The sequence below is a fragment of the Mesocricetus auratus genome, unplaced genomic scaffold (genome assembly GCF_017639785.1).
Source record: "Mesocricetus auratus isolate SY011 unplaced genomic scaffold, BCM_Maur_2.0 Super-Scaffold_100022, whole genome shotgun sequence".
In the NCBI taxonomy this organism is placed as follows: Eukaryota; Metazoa; Chordata; class Mammalia; order Rodentia; family Cricetidae; genus Mesocricetus; species Mesocricetus auratus.
In genome coordinates, this window is record NW_024429203.1 from 2576187 (window position 1) to 2596770 (window position 20584).

The 20584-nt window shown below is 46.6% G+C and overlaps 1 protein-coding gene across 4 annotated transcripts in view; it reads right to left on the reverse strand.

Moving 5' to 3' along the window:
* LOC101839667 (zinc finger protein 39) overlaps positions 1 to 7328 on the reverse strand; it is a 32394-nt gene extending 25066 nt beyond the window's left edge. For 3 of the 4 annotated variants that reach the window (XM_013119444.3, XM_040729717.1, XM_040729718.1), the window contains exon 1: positions 7199 to 7328. The gene's annotated coding sequence lies outside the window, so the exon portion shown is untranslated. Of the gene's footprint in view, positions 1 to 660; positions 742 to 7198 lie in introns of all 4 variants that reach the window. The other variant, XM_040729716.1, reaches the window with a different exon arrangement.
* Between the last annotated feature and the right edge of the window lie 13256 nt (positions 7329 to 20584).

Below are 20584 nucleotides of genomic sequence, written 5' to 3' on the forward strand. Positions count from 1 at the left end.
GTTAAGAAATGGAAAACATATAAGGAATAGTTGACCCTTTGACATACAAAAATGAGCATTAAGGAAGTGCACACTAGTGATATGTTCCAGAAGATAACGTACACGAAAATAGTTTCAGCAAGGGAATTTTACCATCATAGGAGAGATATACAGTCTCAAGAAACTCAAAGATCTGAACAATTGCGTCAGACATTGAAACCAACAAACTTCTCTCTTAGAGCACTCTATAGCCCTCAAGAGGTACGCCTACAGCCCCTAATAAAAGAACCAAAGTAGAGATCCTGCCAACTTCCTAGCTATAACCTTACAAGCAGCATAACAAGACTTTTTTCATGGGGGAGCAGGTTGTTTCTTTTGTTTTGTTTTTTGAGACGGTTTCTCTGTGTAGCCCTGACTGTCCTGGAACTCGTTTTGTAAACCTGGCTGGCCTTGAACTCAGAGATCCACCTGCCCCTGCCTGCCAAATTCTGGGATTAAAGGCATGCACCACAACCACCTGGCTTGCATAATGCTTTTAAAACTATATAGAGTAAATTTAAGGCTAACGTGGGCCACAAGAGACAGTTGCAGAAGACAAACAGAGAGAAATATAGGCTCCAAAATGGTTATAACTGAGTTATAAACCAGTTCTTAGACAGGAAACAGAGTGTCAGTTCTAACCTGAAAAGCAACGCGCCTCTCCTGCACTTCAGAATGGACGTGCTGTGGCTGCAGAGGAGGCAGTGGTATCCATCCGGGCAGCTTTTGGATGTTAAAAGAGACTGGGGTGAATGTTGTGATGTGCACTTGTTTCAAGCTACCTGAGAGGCTGGGACAGAAAAATGAGCTCAGGGCCAGTCTGGACAAAGAGTGAAAGTGTCTCAAGCCCAGAGTGGGGCATCCTGTTTGTGATGCCTACACTCTGCAAGCTCCATCACCTGTCAGAGGCCAACCTAGGCTACCCAGCAAGATCCTGGAGAAAGAGGAAGACAGATGTAGAGCCTAAGACCTCGGGGCAGTGGTGGGGGTACACACGGGGCGGGGGGGGGGGGATGTAGTGGCACATGACAGTAATCCCAGCCCTCTGGAGGCGGAGGCAAGAAGAGACTGCAAGACCAAGGTCAGGCTAGGTGACACAAGTGAGGTCCAGGCCAGCCTGTGCTTCAGGTAAGACCTTATCCCAAACAGAAATAAGTAGTCAGTCATGGACACAGCTGTCTATAGTCAAACCACAGACCCAGCGCCACCCATGAAGACACACATGAAAACTCTTTTTTGTTTTTGTTTTTTTCGAGACCTGTCTCTGTATTGTTTTGGAGGCTGTCCTGGAACTCGCTCGGTAGACCAGCTGGCCTCGAACTCACAGAGATCCACCTGCCTCTGCCTCCCGAGTGCTGGGATTAAAGGCGTGCGCCACCATCGCCCGGCCCACATGAAAACTCTTAACAAGGGCTTGTGAGATGGCTCAATGGAGAAAAGCATTTGCCACCAAGTCTGCACTACTGAGAAGCTTTAGCCATGGATTTAGGGGCAATAAACGATGGCTCTCCAAACCAAAAGGAGATTGTAAACGTGTTTTTATTTGAAGGCCAAATGACTTCATAAAGAGAAAAAAATCAGTAAGATGGCTCAGGAGGTACTGGCAATTGCCACCAAGGCTGATGATGACCTAAATTCAATCCTTGGGACCCACATAGTGAAGAGAACTGAATCCTACAAGTTTTCTCCTGACCTCCGTGCACATGTTTGTCCACACACATAGACAAGTGAAATAAAACTTTAAAAAGAGAAAAACATACTTCACAGAAAGGGGGAGTGAACCAAACCACAGAACACAAACTTGCAACACCATGTATGCATATCACAAATGCATCAATAACAAAATTCCTGGGTTGAGACTGTAGCCTCACATGCACAAATCCTGGATTCGCTCCCTAGCGGCAAATTTGAGGACAGTGGGACATGTGACGAATCCCCGCAATGCAGAGGGAAGTAGGAGATTAGAGATTCAAGGTCATCCTCAGCTACACGGTAAATTCAAAGCTAGCCTGGGCTACACGAGACCCATCTTAAAAACTAGTACAGATTGTTAATGCAGTAACTCAGAATTCCATTCATAGTAACTACTAAATTAGTTTTAAATAGCTTCAATTTATTTGTGTTCTCACTTATTATGGATCTGGAGGTTTTACTTATTTATCTACTTGTATGGATTTCAGTGATGGGGCTTGACCCAGCTCTTCACTACTGAGCTAATTTATAATCTACTAGCTGAAGAGCGAAAGACCACTATCCTGAAAACTCAAGAACTCTGGGACAGCTCAGAGAACACCACTCCCGTTCAAAACCGGATGACCACGTGATCCAGGACCCAAGGCAGGAGGACCGCTACTCTTTGAGTCCAGCTGCGAGTTGACCCTGGTCCCTTTCCAGACGGTCTCCTTGCTCTCTTTCAGGATGTCAGAGGATACAGACACAGAGATGGGAAGAGAAAGGGTACAGAGAGTCAGGGTTGGTGGTTCATGCCCATCTGTAAACCCAGGGACTGGAGCGGAACAGTCAATAAGCCCGAGGCTAGCCTGAGCTGCAGAAAAACAAGAAAACGCAAGGTGGGAAGGAGGAGATCTCAGGAAGCATAAGAGGCCATGGTGGTTTGAATGAGAACGCTCCCACAGGCTCCTAAGGCTGAATTAGCAGAACTGTCTGGGAAGGATGAGGTGGAGCCTAGTTGGAGGTGTGTCACCAGGGACAGGCTGTGAGGTTTCCAAAGACCTGCACCTTTTCAATAGGCTCTCAGCCACCTGCTTATAGACCTAGGTGTGAGCTCTCAGCTGCTTCCTTTTATAAGTGCCTTGGTCACGGTGCTTTATCACAGAAACAGAACAATAACTAACATGGGGACTCTGCATTGCCCGTGGCAGGTTTGGGGTACAGTCTGCTTTTCCCTACCCTCCGAGTCTCCAAAGCCTCCTAACATGTGTCTTTTGACTCTGTTATCAGTTATCAACCTTAGGAAAATGCTGGAAGCCAGGGACTGTGGGCCCCACCTCAGGTCTGCCCCGTCTCCCCTTGCGGTCTTGTGCTTCATGGCCCCAAGCCTCGCCCCGTGGCTGGTTCCTCTCTGCAAAGCAAGAGGGAGAGGGAGGGAGCAGGAGGAGTTGGAGCACCAAGGCCTAGGCGCCTTGAGCCTAACTGTGGTCTCTGGACCATCTGCCTCTTGCTGTCTGTCTCCTGTCTCTCACCATATCTGCACCTGTCTCCAAGGCTCTACAGCTATATGCATCTGGATTCCACAAGCATCATCTTGTCTTCAAGGGCTTGGGCTGGGTGTGTGGACCCCACAAATAAAGACATTGCAGGTGTTTGCATGATCCCAACCTCATGTCCAGGAGACCAATGTAGAACCTGGGAAGCAAAAAGTACCTTTTTGCACAAGGTTCCTGCCATCTGCCAGCCCCTGAGGTCTTCTCTGCTACAAAGGACGTGGACCAGCCCTGACGGAGCAGGCCTGTAATCCTAGCGATTTTGGAGTCCAAGACAGGATAATCCCAGATTGAAGACTAGCCTAGGCTATAGACCACGATCATGTCCCAAAACAAACCAAGAATCCCAGTGGGAATATGGCTGAGTAGCAGAGCTTGTCAAACATGCTGAAATTTCTAGGTTCAACTCCTAGATACAGACACAGACAGAGAAACACACACAGACAGACATAGACACAAAGGAGGGAGGGATGGAGGGGAGGAGGAAGGGAGGGGAGAGGCACTAACCAAGATCAACAAGTCAGGAAATGGGGATTCTGATTCCAGCCTACGCCTAAGCAACCCCAGGGCCTGAAGGGAAAGGCCTCAGGGGGACACTAGGGAAAGATGGACCAGTGACAACAAAGACATAAAGATAGTCACAGACATTCAGAGCTAGTCAGCCGGAGCCACCAAGCCAGAAGCACACCCAGACCCGCACAGGCAGTCTGTGGTAGGGTAGGGCAAACAGCACTGGCGTAGCCTCCTGGACAATGGCCCCTTGTCTCCGGGAGATGGTGGTGATGATGGCTATCCATTCACCCTAGGTTCAGCTTCCCAAGGCACTCCACACTAAGGCTACAGCTCCTGTCTCCCACACCGCATGCCCAGTCCTCAGAAACAGCAGAGACAAGGGGCCTTTATCCCAGGGCCAACACCATCACAGCCTTCAGCACCACACTGCTAATTCAGACACCCTCTGCAAACAGCCACGGCCCACTGCCACTGATGTTACTGGCAGGACTAACGTCTTCCTGGGCCACTGTATGGCAGCTCAAACGTACTGGTGGTCCTAGGAGCCCACTAAGCCTGGGCAGGCCAGGGTGAGCTGCTTCCAGAAGACCAGGCTCAGATGCTGGCTGCCTGAATTCACCAGAGTCCACAGACAGAGCTCAGGACCAAAACAGACTTAGTTCTGGGTAGCTGGAGACAGAACGGAAGACACAAAAGCATCTAAATCCCAGGTTATAGAAACCAAATATGAAGTCTCCAAGACTTGGGGGTCAAGAGACCTGGGGGAGAGTATTCCACAGTCAAGATGCACAGACAGTGGGGACCTAGACTAGTCTGATTAAGCGGGCTACAGACCACAGCTCCCAGGGAATGAAGTCTTCCCTTGAGCCTTCTCGAAATGGTGTGCTGCAAGGATTTCCCAGGGAGAGTCAAGTTTACATCTGCAAAAGAATCAATGGCTTATGGGCCGCTGCTTGGAGACTGATTCATTAAAATGTTAACATTGCTTTTTATGATTTATCTTTATTTTGCATGCATTGATATTTTGTCTGCATGTATGTCTGTGTGGTGTGTCAAATCCCCTGCAACTGGAGTTACAAGCAGTTGTGGGCTGCCATATGGGTGCTAGAGATTGAACCCAGTTCCTCTGGAAGAGCAGTCAGTGCTCTTAACCATTGAGCCATCTCTCCAGCCCAAAATGTTAATATTCTTAAAGGAGATATTGATGCCCAGAAGTAACACTATGCTGGCAACTTCACAGCAAACATTCTGTTTGACTCTCAGCTGACAAAAGACTTCCATCAGACTCCAGAAGGAGGGCTTCTCCAGAGGGAGGGATTCCTGCCTCTTCCCTTGTCTCCTTAATTTTTCTCCTTTCTATCTTGTCTTTCCACAGCCTTCACTCTTCAATTCTCCTCAAACTTCTCTCCTCCTTCATAACCGGTCTCCATGATCAGACCTCCCTCCAGGCACCTCATCCTAAACCCCTTCCCCCCAACTCTTCCTCAGACCCTCCCTCAGGCTCCTGGCTTCCTCTTGGCACCCCTCAAGTCTCCCTCCCACAGACCCTCAGTTCCTCAGAGACCGGGGAGCATTAGCAAGCCCTGCCTCTCCCATCCCTTTGCAAGCCTCCTTGAGTTAGTAGATACGGACTTCCTATGATGGTCAATCCAGTGACAGGCAGTAGGGAGTCATCCCCACTAAGTCCCATTCCCTGTCCTGTCTGTCCTTAGGTCTGAGGGTCCCAACAGGAAGGACTGTCGCTGAGTCTCTCTAAAGCCTGGGTCTCTCTAAAGCAACCCCCCACTTTGGCCTTTGTGGGCCCACGACACCGAGTTAGGAGATGACATCACCCCAGTCTCCAGGACATCTCTGAAGTCCCACGGAGAGGTGACTGGGGTTGGAACCCAGGGCCCTCTGTGCCTGTCAAGCACACACTCCACCAAAAAACTGGTTCCCTGATGATTCTTCTTTTCTTAAGAATAAGGCTTACCTACGTTGCCCAGGATGGCCTTGAACTCAGTCTGTAGCCTAAGCTGGTCTCAACCTCATGACCCTCACTCCTGCCTCAACCTCCTATACCGACACGTCTGAGTTGAAAGTGAGGTCTGAACCCGGGTCTAACAGCCCGGGCATGAGAGGAAGTGCAGACAGAGGGAGGAAGGAAGGCTGAGCACACACCCCAGCCCCCATCCGCCAGGGCAGAGGCTCAGCCCAGTCCTTCTCCAGCCCAGGCCTTCTGCTCACCTTCAGGATTGCAAAGAGATGCTAACAAGAAACAGAGCCAAAGGTGGGGGCAGAAAGGGAGCAGGGAAGCAGGGTGTGGGTGATTCATGTGCTCAGGAGGCTGGGGTGGGACCACCGCAAGCTGTAGTCAGCATGGGCTACTGTGTGAGAAACCCTGCCTCAAAAGGTGGGGGAAGGGGACAGAGAGAGAGGGAGAGAGAAACAGGGGTGGGTGTCAGGGATGAGGGGGGCAGGCCAGCAGGGAAGAGGTGGCCACAGGGAGATATGTAACTTCCCACTTGAGAGAGAGAGAGAGAGAGAGAGAGAGAGAGAGAGAGAGAGAGAGAGAGAGAGAGAGAGAGAACAACAAGACCATCTGTCCACCAGGGCCTTTGCCTTGGTTAACTCCATCTAGATCAAGGCTGCCTGGGCTGCTAACGTGGGAGCTGGGGGGTTAAAGGTCAGACCCAGTAAGATCCCAGTAAGATGGCAAGTCCAAAGACCACTCCAAGGTCTCCCTGCTCTGGAGACCCACCCTTCCCGCCAGGGGGCTTTCTGCTTCAAGAGAGACTCGCTTTCACCTCTCTGGAGTCCCTCCTTCAACTCTTTCTTTGCCTCTGGGAAGAACCTGGACTGCTGGGCACGGCCTCGGATACTCCCGTCACATGGGGGCTGGGCTCATGACAGAGGCTTCCCAGGTAAGCATTCCCTAGGTTCCATCACAGAGAGGGGAAGGGTAGTACCCGGTGAATAAGTGGGAATCAGGATTCCAACTCATGCCCTAGAGAACCGGACTCAAGAAAATAACTGCCCTAAGGGGAAGAGGTGGTGACAAATCCAAAGACACGCGTATAAAATCAGTACTGTTAATGGGCTAGTCCTATAGAGCCATCCCAGGGCTCAAAAATAAGAGATAAAGCAAGAGGCACACAGGGCAGAGGGGACCGGACTGCGGTCGTGCAGCGACGCAGGTCCAGGAGAATCTCGGGGAAACCAGTGACTGTGGCCAGGAAGCCGGCACAGTCCAGCGGACGACAGTCCTTCCAGATCAGCCGGCTGCAGGGAAGTGCTGCAAGCCCCAACCCTGCAGGGTCCCCACGCGGGGACCAGGGATGCGACAGGACGCCCGGGATGCCAGGAGCCCTACCAGCCCCCACCCTACAGCCAGAGGGACGGGAGGCTCGGGCTTGGGGACTCTGCGGCCGCCGGCAGCAGCTCCGCGGGGACGTCGCGCTCACCGTGGCGGAGTCCGGACACCCCGCGTCCTCGCTGCGCGCCCGGCGCAGAAGCGTGCCGGTGCCGGCAGAGTCCCCGGAACCTGGGAGGCGGCTCCAGATCCCAAGATGGTGGTCCGCCGGCGCATCAGGGACAAAGGCCCCAGCAAGCCCGCGAAAGCCCGCCCACTACCCGGGCCTGTTCGCCTGATTGCTCGTTTCTCGCCCCGGTGCCTGCGATTGGACAAGGCTTCAGTTCTCACCGGCTCGGACCCTGAGTGACGGAAAGTGGCACCAATCCATGGGTGGATAAAGCAAAAAAAATAAAAATAAAAAATAAAAAACAACGCTAACTTTATTCCCATCGTTTAAGAATGACAACTTCTTGATGGCAGATATTTTGAGACCAAAACAGGAACATCATAATACCTGGCAAATTAAGGAGCCCGTTATGTTAAAACCTCCAGACTTTACAAAAATCGTTTTCTATTTAAGAGCAAGTTTCTGTTTCTTAAATCCAATGTAACCTGCAAAGCATGTGTTCCCATTTACAAGTTGTATATCCTTGTCTTCCTCTTTCATTGTATTTTTCTAACAATCTCTAACAGACAATTCTTATCTCTCCCCCATAAAAGGGACCTCAAAAGGCCAGAAGGATCTGCTCTCGCTCTCTGAAATCCCGGTTTAGGGTGAGACAGCCGGCTAGCCACGCCCCCTGCCCCCGGCCCCCCGCCCCGTGCACCTCTAAAATAAGCTTGCTCTAATTAGACAATTGTGGAACTGGTTTTTCTCCTCACAATTTTCAGGCTTAACAGTATCTTAAGGTAGGGCTTCCTGTGCGAGGACCTATGGCCAACTGAACATCTGCGCTTAGCTTGTACAAAAAGCCGTGTGATACTGTCCTAGGGTTCGAATTGGGTTCGCCTCCTTTGCCCAACTGAGACAGGAGAAATCTCTTGCAGGCACCTCAGGTAGCAGCAGGAAAATCTCAGACATGGCAGGCAATAGTTTACTAACTTTTGTGATCCTCTGGGAAAAGATGGTAGACTCAACCCAATTATAATTAAAAGATGTGTTGATTAGCTGCTAGCAGAATGAACAATTCTGCTAATTTGGTATTGAGCCAAATTTGAGATTGCTGTGAAGGAAGGGTATGGGGAAGACTTTAAAAGGAGAAACGGCACGAAGATCATCAATAACTATGGGAGCAAGTAAAAACTGTTCTGTTCTGCCAAGTGATTAAAGTACTCAGAACAATCTTTGGGTGTCTGCATAAGCAAGTTACATGATAAATTTGAATCTCCCGTTATTGAATGTCTACCGCCACTGATGTAAGTCAATCAAACCAAATTAATAAATCCAGGTTTAATGAACAGAGCAAAGCACGCCTGAGTGACCCTCCGGAGGGCGAGAGAGGAATCAGACAGCAAACATGGAGGCCAGACCTTAAGTAGCCTTGGTCTTGAGCAGCCCTGGGGATGGGCTAACTCTTGGTGGGCTTTCTGAGGGGGCAGAGTCTAGGGAGGGAGGGAGAGAGAGAGAGAGAGAGAGAGAGAGAGAGAGAGAGAGAGAGAGAGAGAGAGAGAGAGAAGGGGCTTCCACCTAATCATCACTGTACTGTCAGGCGGCTCATGTGGAGCGTCCACCAGAACATTCTAGAAACAAACAAACAAACAAAAACAATTAGTCATATCATAACCAGTAGAGAGTCATAACTGTACACTTTTGGGTGGAGGTCACTGAATCAGGGTTCCTGGGAATTTGTCTTCCAGGGACTGGAGTCAGAGACAAATGACGGGTGGGTACCAAATGGATGTCCAGCATACAATGGAGCTTCTTCAGCCAAAGCACACTCATGTAGCCAGACATGCACAGAGGCCTTCTGCAGAGCAAAGAAAGGACAGCTCCACATTTCTGGGGAGAACTGGGTGCTTGAAGTACATTGACGGCCAGGGATGGGTACCTGTGGAGGTTTGAAAGAAAATGGTCTCCACAGGCTCATAGGCAGTGGGACTATTAGGAGGTGTGGGCTTGTAGGCGGAATGTGTCACTGGGGATGGGCTGTTAGCTCTCAGATGCTCAAGCGTGACCAGTGTGTCTCAGTTTCTCTCCCTTTGCCTGCGGACCCAGACAGAGAACTCTCAGGTCCTTCTCCAGCACCGTGGCTGCCTACATGCTACTACACTTCTCGTCACGATGATCATGGACTGAACCTCTGAACCTGTAAGCCACCCCAATTAAATGTTGTCCTTTCTAAGAATTTCCAGGGGGGTGGGGAGCTGGAGAGATGGCTCAGAGGTTAAGAGCACTGGCTGCTCTTCCAAAGGTCCTGAGTCCAATTCCCAGCAACCACATGGTGGCTTGTGGGGACACCAGACCTTGAGCAGAAACCCACTTCCCCTTCGGCCTGGGAGCAGGCATCTGTGTAATGTTTACTGAAAACAATTCAGTGCTTTAAAGCTCTTGATAGGGCTCAGATAAGGGCTTGCTCACTGAAATACCAGGCTTTTCACACCCCCTACGGCTAGATGCCTCTTCCTGTTTCCCTGTGGTGTCTCCCCGATTCTGGGGCCGGAGATTAAACCACCAGCCAGGAGGAAAGAATGGTATGTAGATGAATGGCAGAAGTCCTTAAAAAGGGAAGCTCCTTTTTCTTAGAGGGACTTCTTCTGAGAGCTCTCGGCTAAGCGGACTGGGGTCTCCTCCTAAGCTGACTTGGGAAGCATAAAGTTTTCTTAAAGCAACCGACCGGTCTCTGTGTCATCTATCCCGACCACCTCGCTACATTCTCGGATGCAGGCCGCACAGCAGGTGCGACAGTGGCTCACAACCATCTGTAATGAGATCTGGTGCCCTTTTCTGGACATACATGCAGGCAGAACACTGCATAATAAATAAGGCAATCTGAAAGAAAGAAAGAAAGAAAGAAAGAAAGAAAGAAAGAAAGAAAGAAAGAGAGGGTTGCTGTGGTCATGGTCTCTTTTCACAGCAATAGAAACACTAAGACAGTCCACTTGTCCTAATTTAGTAATTTATGATTGGTCGGTTCAGACAAAGAAAGAGTGTCTGGTAGGCCTACAGTTGTAGGTAAACATGTCCAGGTCTGGCCTTGAGCATATCTGACCAGCTATCCAGAAGTGGGTTCCCTGCTTGGCAGTAGTGGGAGTGTCAATGGGGATGAAGAAGAAGCCATAAATTTGCCAATCTTTTTTAATTTTTTTGTGATCCTTTAGTCTGTCTGTCTGTCTGTCAGTCTGTCTGTCTGCCAGTGATCTGTCTAACTCCTGGTGCCTTGGCTATATTAGTTTTTTGCAATATGCACATGAAAGTCAAAACTAAGCTGGGCAGTGGTGGGGCACTCCTTTAATCCCAGCTCTCGGGAGGCAGAGGCAGGCGGATCTCTGTGAGTTCCAGACCAGCCTGGTCTACAGGAGCTAGTTCCAGGACAGCCTCCAAAGCCACAGAGAAACCCTGTCTCGAAAAAACAAAAACAAACAAAAAAAGTCAAAACTAATAAAATGACTTATAGCAACAGCCCAATCAAAAAACTAATGATGTGTTTTGCATTTCTCTTGGTAAGAAAAAAATTGAAAACATATAAAATATGTCCCATATGAATACAACTTATTTCAATTGCTTTCCAACACAGACAAAATTATGAGACTTGAAACATTTTTTATGAAAGCAAATAGCATTAATACAGATGATGTGTCTATGGAAAAATGTGTTTTGTCTTGAAGCAATATATGCAAAGGAGTATGTGAATGGATTCAGGCATTATGTTGGCCTACCCCTCTCACCTGGCAGAATGCACTCAGGCAGTACCATGGGCAGGCCCTTTAAAGGACCCCTTTAAAAGAAAGACCTCGGGCTGGAGAAATGGCTCAGAGGTTAAGAGCACTAACTGCTCTTTCAGAGGTCCTGAGTTCAATTCCCAAAAACCACATGGTGGCTCACAACCATCTGTAATGAGATCAGGTGCCCTCTTCTGGCCTGCAGGTATACATGCAGGCAGAATACTGTATACATAATAAATAAATACATTTAAAAAAAGAAAAAGAAAGACCTCTGCCCACTTAGGATCTTTCCCTCCTCTTGTTGCTTGCCTGGGGCAGACAGGACTTTTCCTGTCTCTCTCTTCTCTTCTCTTCTGTCCTCTCTCTCTCTCTGACTCTGTGTCTCTTTACTTCTTTTCTCTTTCCTTCCCCCTTCCCTCCTCTTTCTAATAAAACTTCTCACTAAGCCTGGCGTGTTTGCCCCTCCACCTCAGTCACCCTCGCCTGCCATGGAATCCGCTAAGGTCCCCTCGCGCATTATCCTAACAGTATGTCTTGAATTTTGTTCTAAGTTTTATTTTAGCTATGCAGTGCTGTTTTCTACTACAAGGAACTGAGATGTTACCATGTGTTGGGAGCCATGTGGCCTAGTTTCAGGTCAGCATATAAGTTCTTGTCCAATGGGTCTGCACGAGGCAAAGCCGGCAGAGACAGTCTCCCTCGGCAGGGACCAGTGAACTCTGGGACAGTGCCTAATGCTGATGGAATCGCTCAGCCTGTGCACTGTCTTCCATCTCATAATATTGATGATCTCTTGGTGGTTTTTAGTGGACAGATGCGGTCATTCCCAGAAACCCCATTTTTTTCCTGTCAAATATTTTCCCTAAGATTCTTTGGGAACTGATGCTTCTCAAGTTTCTTAACTGGAAATACCAGCTGTCACTCCAGACCCTGAGAATGGTTCAGATTCAATGCGAACAGATCGGAAGCAATAAAAGTGAATGGGTAGTTAAAGAAGTACAAGTTAGCTGTATACAAACAGCTTATGGCAAATCACCCTATTTCTGTAGATATGCTTTGTTAAGTTTTGAACGATATTGTAGTTCTTGAAAATGTGTGCCTATGTTTGACACTTTTTAGCATGCGCCTGGCTTGATATTTAGCCAAGCTAGCAAAATGATGAGTGGTGTTTTGGTTTAAAATATGTTTTGATGTCAAAGTTAGAAAAACATATTTGACACATTTGTTTTTACCAGAGGGTTAATGCTGGAGGGTGGGGCAACATGCTTGGTTCTGAAGTATAAATAAGGACAGCTTGAGCTGTCCCAGCCAGCCACTTGTGTAAAACTATCTGGTAGCCAGACACTACTTCCTTGCACTGACGCCCCTTCTGAGTCACGCCCAGATTTGCCCAAGTTTATGCAGGTATGTCCAAAATGGTAAGACTAAACCTCATCCAACTAAAAGCATACTACATAACTGCTGCTGGTTTAACCAATCATATCTTAGATGACCTAACTGTTAGGATTCAGGCATTATGCTGGCCCACCCCCTGCCAGCTGGCATTCAGGCAAATGCTTAGCCAGCTCAAGGCCCTACAGCACTACATCATGTGCTGCGTGACCATCTCGTGCATTGCGTGCTGCATAAGGCTCTGTACGCATGCGCAAAGGTTCCTTTTTTAAGCTAGCTCCGCGTCTGCCCCTCGCCCTCTCCTCACCACTTCCTCTGGTTGGCCATCACAGCCTCCCTTTTCACCTCCCTGTCAATGACCTTCCACGTGGGTTTGCTGTATTCTGTGTGTCATTCTGGCCGCCACTAAACACCTACACTAAGTGTCCCTAACACTGCTGTTAGCTGTGCTTAAAGAGAGCCTGCACGTTCCACTTTGTACGTGTGAACGACCCCGCATGCACGCTGGTACATAAACGCTCTTTGCTCTTAGATACTGCTGGAGTCTGGGGTCTTCCCTCAGCGATTTCTCCAGCTAGCAGACTGAACTGGACCCGAGAGGAGAGAACGAGAGAGGCAGAGAAGATAGAGAGGGAGAGATCCAGAAGTAGGGCCAGCCGGGAGCCGAAGGGACAAAAGAGACAAAAGGACCACGGCAGCGCCAAAATGGCTGAGGTTATACAGGAATCGGAGCAGCTGGGGGAAGGGCAGCCCAGCCCCTGGGCTGAGAGTTCAGGGTAGGGCCTTGCCATGAAGACCCTCTAACTGGTAGTTGCTGAGAGACTGGCAGCCAGAGTCCGCTTTGATATATTAAATAGGCTGCTCAGTTAGCACCTGTCCTGAGTCTGAGACCTAACAGCAAGGCCCTGACTCATGCTAGATGAGGGAAATTTAAACGGAAGAACGAAAGAGCTGGGGTTCTCCCTAAGCCAAGTGACCCCCCCCCCCAGGACAAGACTCCACTGGCCTTGACAGTGAAAAAGAAAAGTTAATTCTGGCCACCTGTAGGATCTTAAACACACAACAGAAAAATAGAGCCAAAGATTAAAATGGTTGGTTTCTCGATTTTGTTTTCTTTTTTCTTTTGTTTTAAACAGTCCCGAGAATGAACACTGCCCAGGCACTTGACTTCAGCTCATTTGAGATGTTTTATAAACAACCATGTCTAACTAATCATTTTCTTTCTGATAAGGAAATTACAGCTCGGGTCTAGGACACCATGGCTTTGAGTCAATTGCAACACTGTAGTGCCTTTGTGGGACCTGCAGCTGAGAGACAGGTCCACTATCAGATGCCAATCAAATTCCTCCCTTATCTTTCTCCCCCTCAAAAAATCGCCTGGAATGGATCTCACAGTGTGAATCCAGCTACTCCAACAGTTATCAAAATGTCTAAAATAAAGCTGGAAAGCTGGCTCAGAGGTTAGGAGCACTGACTGCTCTTCCAGAGGTCCTGAGTTCAATTCCTAGCAACCACAGGGTGGTTTACAACTATCTGTAAATGAGATCTGACCCCTGGAGCTTGGGACCAAGGGTCCTGGGTGTATAGAGGACAAACACTAAGTGGAACGGCAACGGGAAGCCGGAGGACAGTGTCCAGTGGTACAGATATGTGTGTTAAAGAATAAGCACCCCGGGAGCACAGATTTACACACCAAGTTGAACCAGGTGTTTTCATCTATGTCTGTTTGATGGGGTCTGTTTTCTCCACCAATTAAAAAGTTAAAAGGCAGGAACATCTCAGACATAGGCAGCAAGAAGTAGCAAACTGTATTACAGGTGAAGAAACGCACACACAGCAAAATATACAGGAGAGTCCCACAGAGCAGAGAGGAGTGGGCGTGGTTAATAACAGCACCTTTGTAATATCTGTGTGGCTGAGACCACACCCTACCAGCCCCCAAATCCTTGTCTTCTCGGTCAGTCCAGAGCCCATCTTTATGGACTGTGCTCTCTGAAGAGGTTTGATGTAGCCACAGCGGATCTTTATGGAAGGTTTCGACTGTACTCTCTGAAGAGGTTTGATGTAGCCACAGCGGATCTTTATTTAGCTTACTTTTGTTCCTCAAGGAGATTTATGTGTGCTTTACTGTGAACATGGGGTTGGGTTACTTATCACCAGGAAAGTTGTCATCAAGCTGTGCTGTATTTAAACACGCAAGCACAGAGCAGAGTCTGCTGAGCAGAGCCTGTGTCCTGTGGAGCGCTGCTGCCTAGTGGGAAGGGCTCGGCTGCTCCAGCTCTCAGATTTTGTTTTCCCTCATGGAGTGGCTGACCCAGTGTGGATTGATCAATGGCCCCTTTGTGGGAGAAAATTAAAACAGGCTCAACTTCTCCTACAGGAACAATTGCAACTAGGTCATATAGAACCTTCAGTTAGTTAAGTTTTGGAACTCCCCTCTGTAATTCATAAAATGGCAAAGAATAAATTCTGGCTGCTAGGCTGGTCTCTGGAGCATAAATGCTGCCATGAAAATAATGGGGGCGCCAGTCAGGGCTCCCTGCCCCCCACTGACTCCTCAAGGACACTGCATTATCATACTTGACTTACAGACTGCTCTTTCTCTGTTCCCTTACCTCCTGATGATAGGAAATACTTTGCATTCTCTGTTCCTAGTTTAAACAATCAAACAGCCAATGTCCTGATATCCGTGGAAAATTTTACCACAAGGGATGAAACCTAGCCTCGCTGTATGTCCATATTATTTACCCAAAGCACTTCAGTCAGTGCTGACTAAATTTCCTGAGGTATCGATTGATCATTTGTTATATGAATGACATTCTCCTCTCTGCTCATCTAATCAATACTTAAATGAGTGCTTAACTTTCACGGTAAATAAACTAAAAGAGCAAAATCTGAACATTCCTCTGGATAAAAATGCAAAAGCAATCATCTTATAGTTATCACTCAACAACAAATTCACCACCATCCTCTCAGCTTAAAACGTTCCTCAATTAGCTATGAAAGATTTTGGAGCATGTCAGCCGAGTCTAAGTCTATCCCTATCTGCCTATGACTACTAAGGATTTGGCTCCACTCTTGATGTTGCTTTCCATAAGCTTTCAGTTTAACTCTCTGAGGAGCGTAACACCCGAAGCAGAGCAGGTTACCCCTTCACTAAATAACGCTGCTGCCAAAGTGATAGTTCCTAGAATTCATCCCTATTCTTTAAAACCAGGCTGGCCTGAGTGTTGGGATTAAAGGTGAGTGCTGCTGCCTCCGCTGCTGCCGCCTCCTCCTCCGCCGCCTCCACTGCTGCCCTGGTTTATCCTTCTTTCTTCTTCATCACCTGCTGGAATTATATATCAACAAGGTAATGGTGTTATAGAAACTAATGCATGCCATACTTCTCTGCAAAATCTGTAACTCCTTATCTACAAGATGCTATGGACTTGACAATGATGGGAAGGACATATATTAAATAACTTACTGGTAAAGAGTCTACAGAAATCATTGTGCCATTAAAATGCAGGTTGAATATTTGTTCCACACTGGAAATAACTGACAGGTAGCATTTGCATATCATTCAAGATCTACAGATAATCCTTATCCTAAAGATTCCTTTTAAGATTTTTGAAGATACCCCATGGGTGTTGCCTAAAATTACACTCAGAAATCCTGCAGAGATCACTTTTAATGTTTTTACAGATGACTCTTCAAAAGGACAAGGAGCTTATGTTTTATATACGAATACCACATCCTCCACAAAAAGGATGGTACCCACTTCTGGTTGTGTAGCTCGTCTTTGTCACTGTTCGGTTGCTGTGAAGACTAAGCAACCATGGTCTTCTCCACGACCAAGGCAACTCTTATTTTAGAAAGCATTTAATTGGGGGCTTGCTTGTCATTTCAGAATTTAATCTACTATCATTGTGGCGCGGGAGCATGGCAGCAGACATGGTGCTAGAGAGGTAGCTGAGAGCTACATCCTGATCCACAGGCTGACAGAGAGACAGAGGCCGGAGGGGAGAGAGAGAGAGAGAGAGAACTGGGCCTGGCATGGGCTTTTGAAACCCCCAAAGCCTACCCCCTAGTGACATACCTCCTCCAACAAGGCCAGGTCTTCTAATCCTTGTAATGCTTTCAAACAGTTCTGCTTCCTGGTGACCAGGTATTCAAATATGGGAGTCTATGGGGACCAGTCTTAGTCAAACCACCACACAACTCAACAGTCTGAACTTACTGTAATCAGGCAGTTATTAGATGTTTCTTGACATTGAATATTTTACCTGACCGTGCATATTGTGTTCAAACTGTTTCTCTTTTAGAAACTATAAGACTTGAACCCATCCTCCACTACTGTTATTTATAACTATTTGTCTATATGGCAAGAAACATTTTTATCATAACCCATATTCATGCTAAGTCTAATCCACCAGGTTGATTAACATCTGCCAGTGCAAGCCAACGTGCTGTGCTGGCCTCATCACCATCTTTCTTCCTTTTCAGGCTGCTAAGAAAAGATCTCATGAACGTCCTCGTCTTCTTTCCCTCACTGCCCTCTCTTGGTGGAATTAATCCTTGGAGGTTAAAATCTGCTGCAGTGTTCTCAACCTTCTTAGAGCTGCCACCCTTTAACCACACCCTTACCTCTGCTAAACCACTACGTTTGTGGTGTTGTGGGCTTTATTTATTAATTTTTCTTGCAAAAATATTGTAACAATAAATCACTATCTAATAATTGGTCTTTTCTACCTTATTCTGCTTTAGGAGCATATGTGTGGAGGTCAGAGGACAACTTAAAGAACTTGGTTCTCTTCTTCCCTTGGGACTATGTGGGTCCCAAGCATTAGAATCAGGTTTCAGGCTTGCCAGCAGGCACCTTTACTTACTTAGCCAGCCCAAGACACATTTCTTTATTTCAAATGTGTAATCAATCATTGATAATAAATGTAAGAAGAATTTAATATAGAATTTTCAACATTTAAAAATTGTGGATGAAAACTTCTTACATATTCAAACAAAAATATAAATTACATTACTAAACAAGTATGAGAAAACTGAATAAAGGGAAACAATAGTCTGTAAGCTTTGATCACGTATCTTAAAAACATTTTATTTTCAATTATGTCTACCTGAGGGTAAATTCCCCCGGAGCTGGAGTTACAGGAAGTTGTGAGTTGCCCCATGTGGGTGCTAGGACCTGAACCCAGGTCCTCTGAAGGAGCAGTCAGTGGTCTTAACCACCGAGCCGCCTCTCCGCCCCATTCATGCACTTTTAAGTAGATGCTCTCCGCCCCATTCGTGCACTTTTAAGTAGATGCTGGGGCAATCAACTATAATTGCACTCACACTCTTTTAGTTTGAGTAAAAGAATGTAGCATCTAAATATGTTAATCTTCCCCAAACGATGGATTACACCCTATGTGAATTGGTATGTTGAAATGTTAAAATCTCTTTAATTTTTGTGACAGAGGCTTGGTTTGTAGCCCAGGCTGTCCTCCAACTCATGGTGCCTGTCTCAGCACCGCCACACTCAGCTTGATGAGACATTCAGACAGCAGCTTGAAAGACAGGGAAGTGGAAGAATCTCTTAGGGTTTATACTCTTGAGAGTATAGTTTCTTTTAGGGACCAGAGATCTCTAGTATAGAGGCCTTTGCAGTCTCCTGACCAGCTGAGCTTGGCCATGCATGACTTGGAAACAGATGTGCAATCATCTCACACTGCAGTTCTCCCTGCCTCACCATTTCATGGACCAGGAAGAGTAGCTCCTACAGATCATTCCACTGCCTGCTGGTTCTCATGACTTCTAGACAAAGGGCAGCTACTGGGTTCTAGACTCAAACTATTTCCTAAGTCACAGTATTCTTTCCCCTGCATTTCACATTCACCCTCCATCCTATATTCACCCTTCAACAGTATTTTCACATGTGTCCCTGCCCTTTGGTTCTCTCCTGTCAGTACTGAAAGCCATTTCTGCTTCCAAAAATAACCTGCCTTCAGTGTTTGCCAATTTAATTCCAGTTGGCTCCTCCCCTCACAGAACTATAGAACCTGGCTATGGTTCTCAGTGCACTTCTCAGTTTTCCTTTGACTTTTCCCTCAAATCCATGTACAAAATATTCGATGCAAATATTGAATACAATGAAAATATTATCATTGTAACCATGAAATAACCTAGAAGTCCAGCCTGATACCAAAGCAAACCCTACCCCTTTCCCATGTGTAAAATAAGGTGGGCCCTTCCATATTTTCTGCAGGGGGCCATGGGGATGTACAGCAGTGACAACTAGTATTTGACAAGTTGACTCACCAAACATATGTTTCCTGATGGGGAGTCCCACCTGGAAAGGCCATGTGATTACTGGCTGTAGATAACTATTTGTCTCTATAATTTCTCTCATGAGCCACTTAATTTCTTCCCTAAGAATAGCTTTGGGTGTATTCCCACTGTATTTACCTCAGGGAAATATTCAATCTATTGGGCACACATACAGCTGTGGATAGTCAGATAGATGATTTCTGCTTAGGCTGTAAGTTTTTTTTTTGTTTGTTTTTTGTTTTGGTTTTACGAGACAGGGTTTCTCTGTATTGTTTTGGAGGCTGTCGGTCCAGCCTGGCCTCGAACTCACAGAAATCCGCCTGCCTCTGCCTCCCGAGTGCTGGGATTAAAGGCGTGCGACACCACCGCCCGGCGGCTGTACAGTTTTGATGAATAGAAATACTAGGATATTTTACATTACTCAGACTGACATAGGATTCTCAACTTTGGACTTCAGAGCAAACTCAAAACAGGCTGGTTGTCCCTAGAGACAAATAGAGGTTATTTTCCCTGGCATTATTTTTCTGATTCTAAGGTCAGGATAGAAGCAACTTTAGTACAATGGAAGTAAAGGAGGGGCAATGATATGAACAATGGAGTCAAGATCATGATGAGGAAACTCAGATTCAGCTGACCTGAGCTAGTGAGAGATCACTGACTCTGGTCTGACAAATGGGGAACAGCATAAGACTGAACTAGACTCCCTTTATCTGGCAGTGGAGTGGGTTCAAGTTCTAACTCTAATGCACAAACTGACTTAATGGAGCTCATTCTATATGGAGAGATCCCTTGCTCAGCCTAGATACAGGGGAGTCGGGGGGGTGGGGGTAGGATGGGGGGGGTGGGGGGTGGAGAGTGGTCTTGGTCCTGCCTCAAACATGATGGGACAGACTTAGTAGACTTCCTAGAGGAGGCCCTACCTTCTCCAAGGAGCAGATGGGAGGTGGGGGGTGGGGAGTGGGGGAAGCAGGAAGACAGGAGGAAGGGGAACTGGAATTGGAATGTAAAAATACATTTAAAATAATAAAAAAAAGAAAGATGTGTACTCATGTGAAGGGATGTTAACTGAATTAATAATATGGAATTGAGCAGAAGAGAGATGTATGTAAGAGACTGTCAAAGATTATTTAAGTTGAAGTAAAGAAGTTACCATAGGTCAAGTGCATGCTTGTTTTTTTCTTAGGATAGGGTTAGCAGAAGCGTATTCATTTACCCTTCAGACAAAAAAAATCTAGCCCCTGCTGCCTTCGTGGATTGTTTACCCTGGTGCTGGCTGGGGGCTGGTCCTGTCAGTAACAATTTTCATCAGTGTCAGTGCTGTGCCTTCATATTGACAGCATGCTCCAACTTTCCCAGATGTCCTGGAAATTCCCCCAAATCAGTATGCATATGGGCCTAATTCAATCTTTTTTTTCCCTAAACACTATGCAGTATTTTGTAGAAAAATTATGCCGCAATTTCTAATTGTCTTGTAGATTATTTTGAATTTGTATCTTAATATTGACTCTCGGGTTGTTTCAACATTTTCCCTTTCAAAGTTATCACAAGTAGTTTCATTATCAGTTCAAGAAAGCCATATCAATTTCTATTTTCAACAGTTTACAGCCAACCAATAGCCACTTAAATTTGTATTTTTCTGTTTAAACTTTCATAGTTTTTGGAACTTTATGTTCACTTATCAATAATATTATCTATTAGGTTAAATTTTCTTTTCCTCACTAATTAGAGACCTATTACAATAAAATGGTGAATTGTGGATTCAGGAACAGAGCATGAAGATTATGTATGTCTGTCAATTGCAATATTGTCCTAGAAATGTTAAATTTAGTGTTAATGTTCATTTTATTAGGTTGGTAAAATAATGCACACAACACCAAGGATAATATGTTACACAATAAATGCTCAATGATAGGCAGTC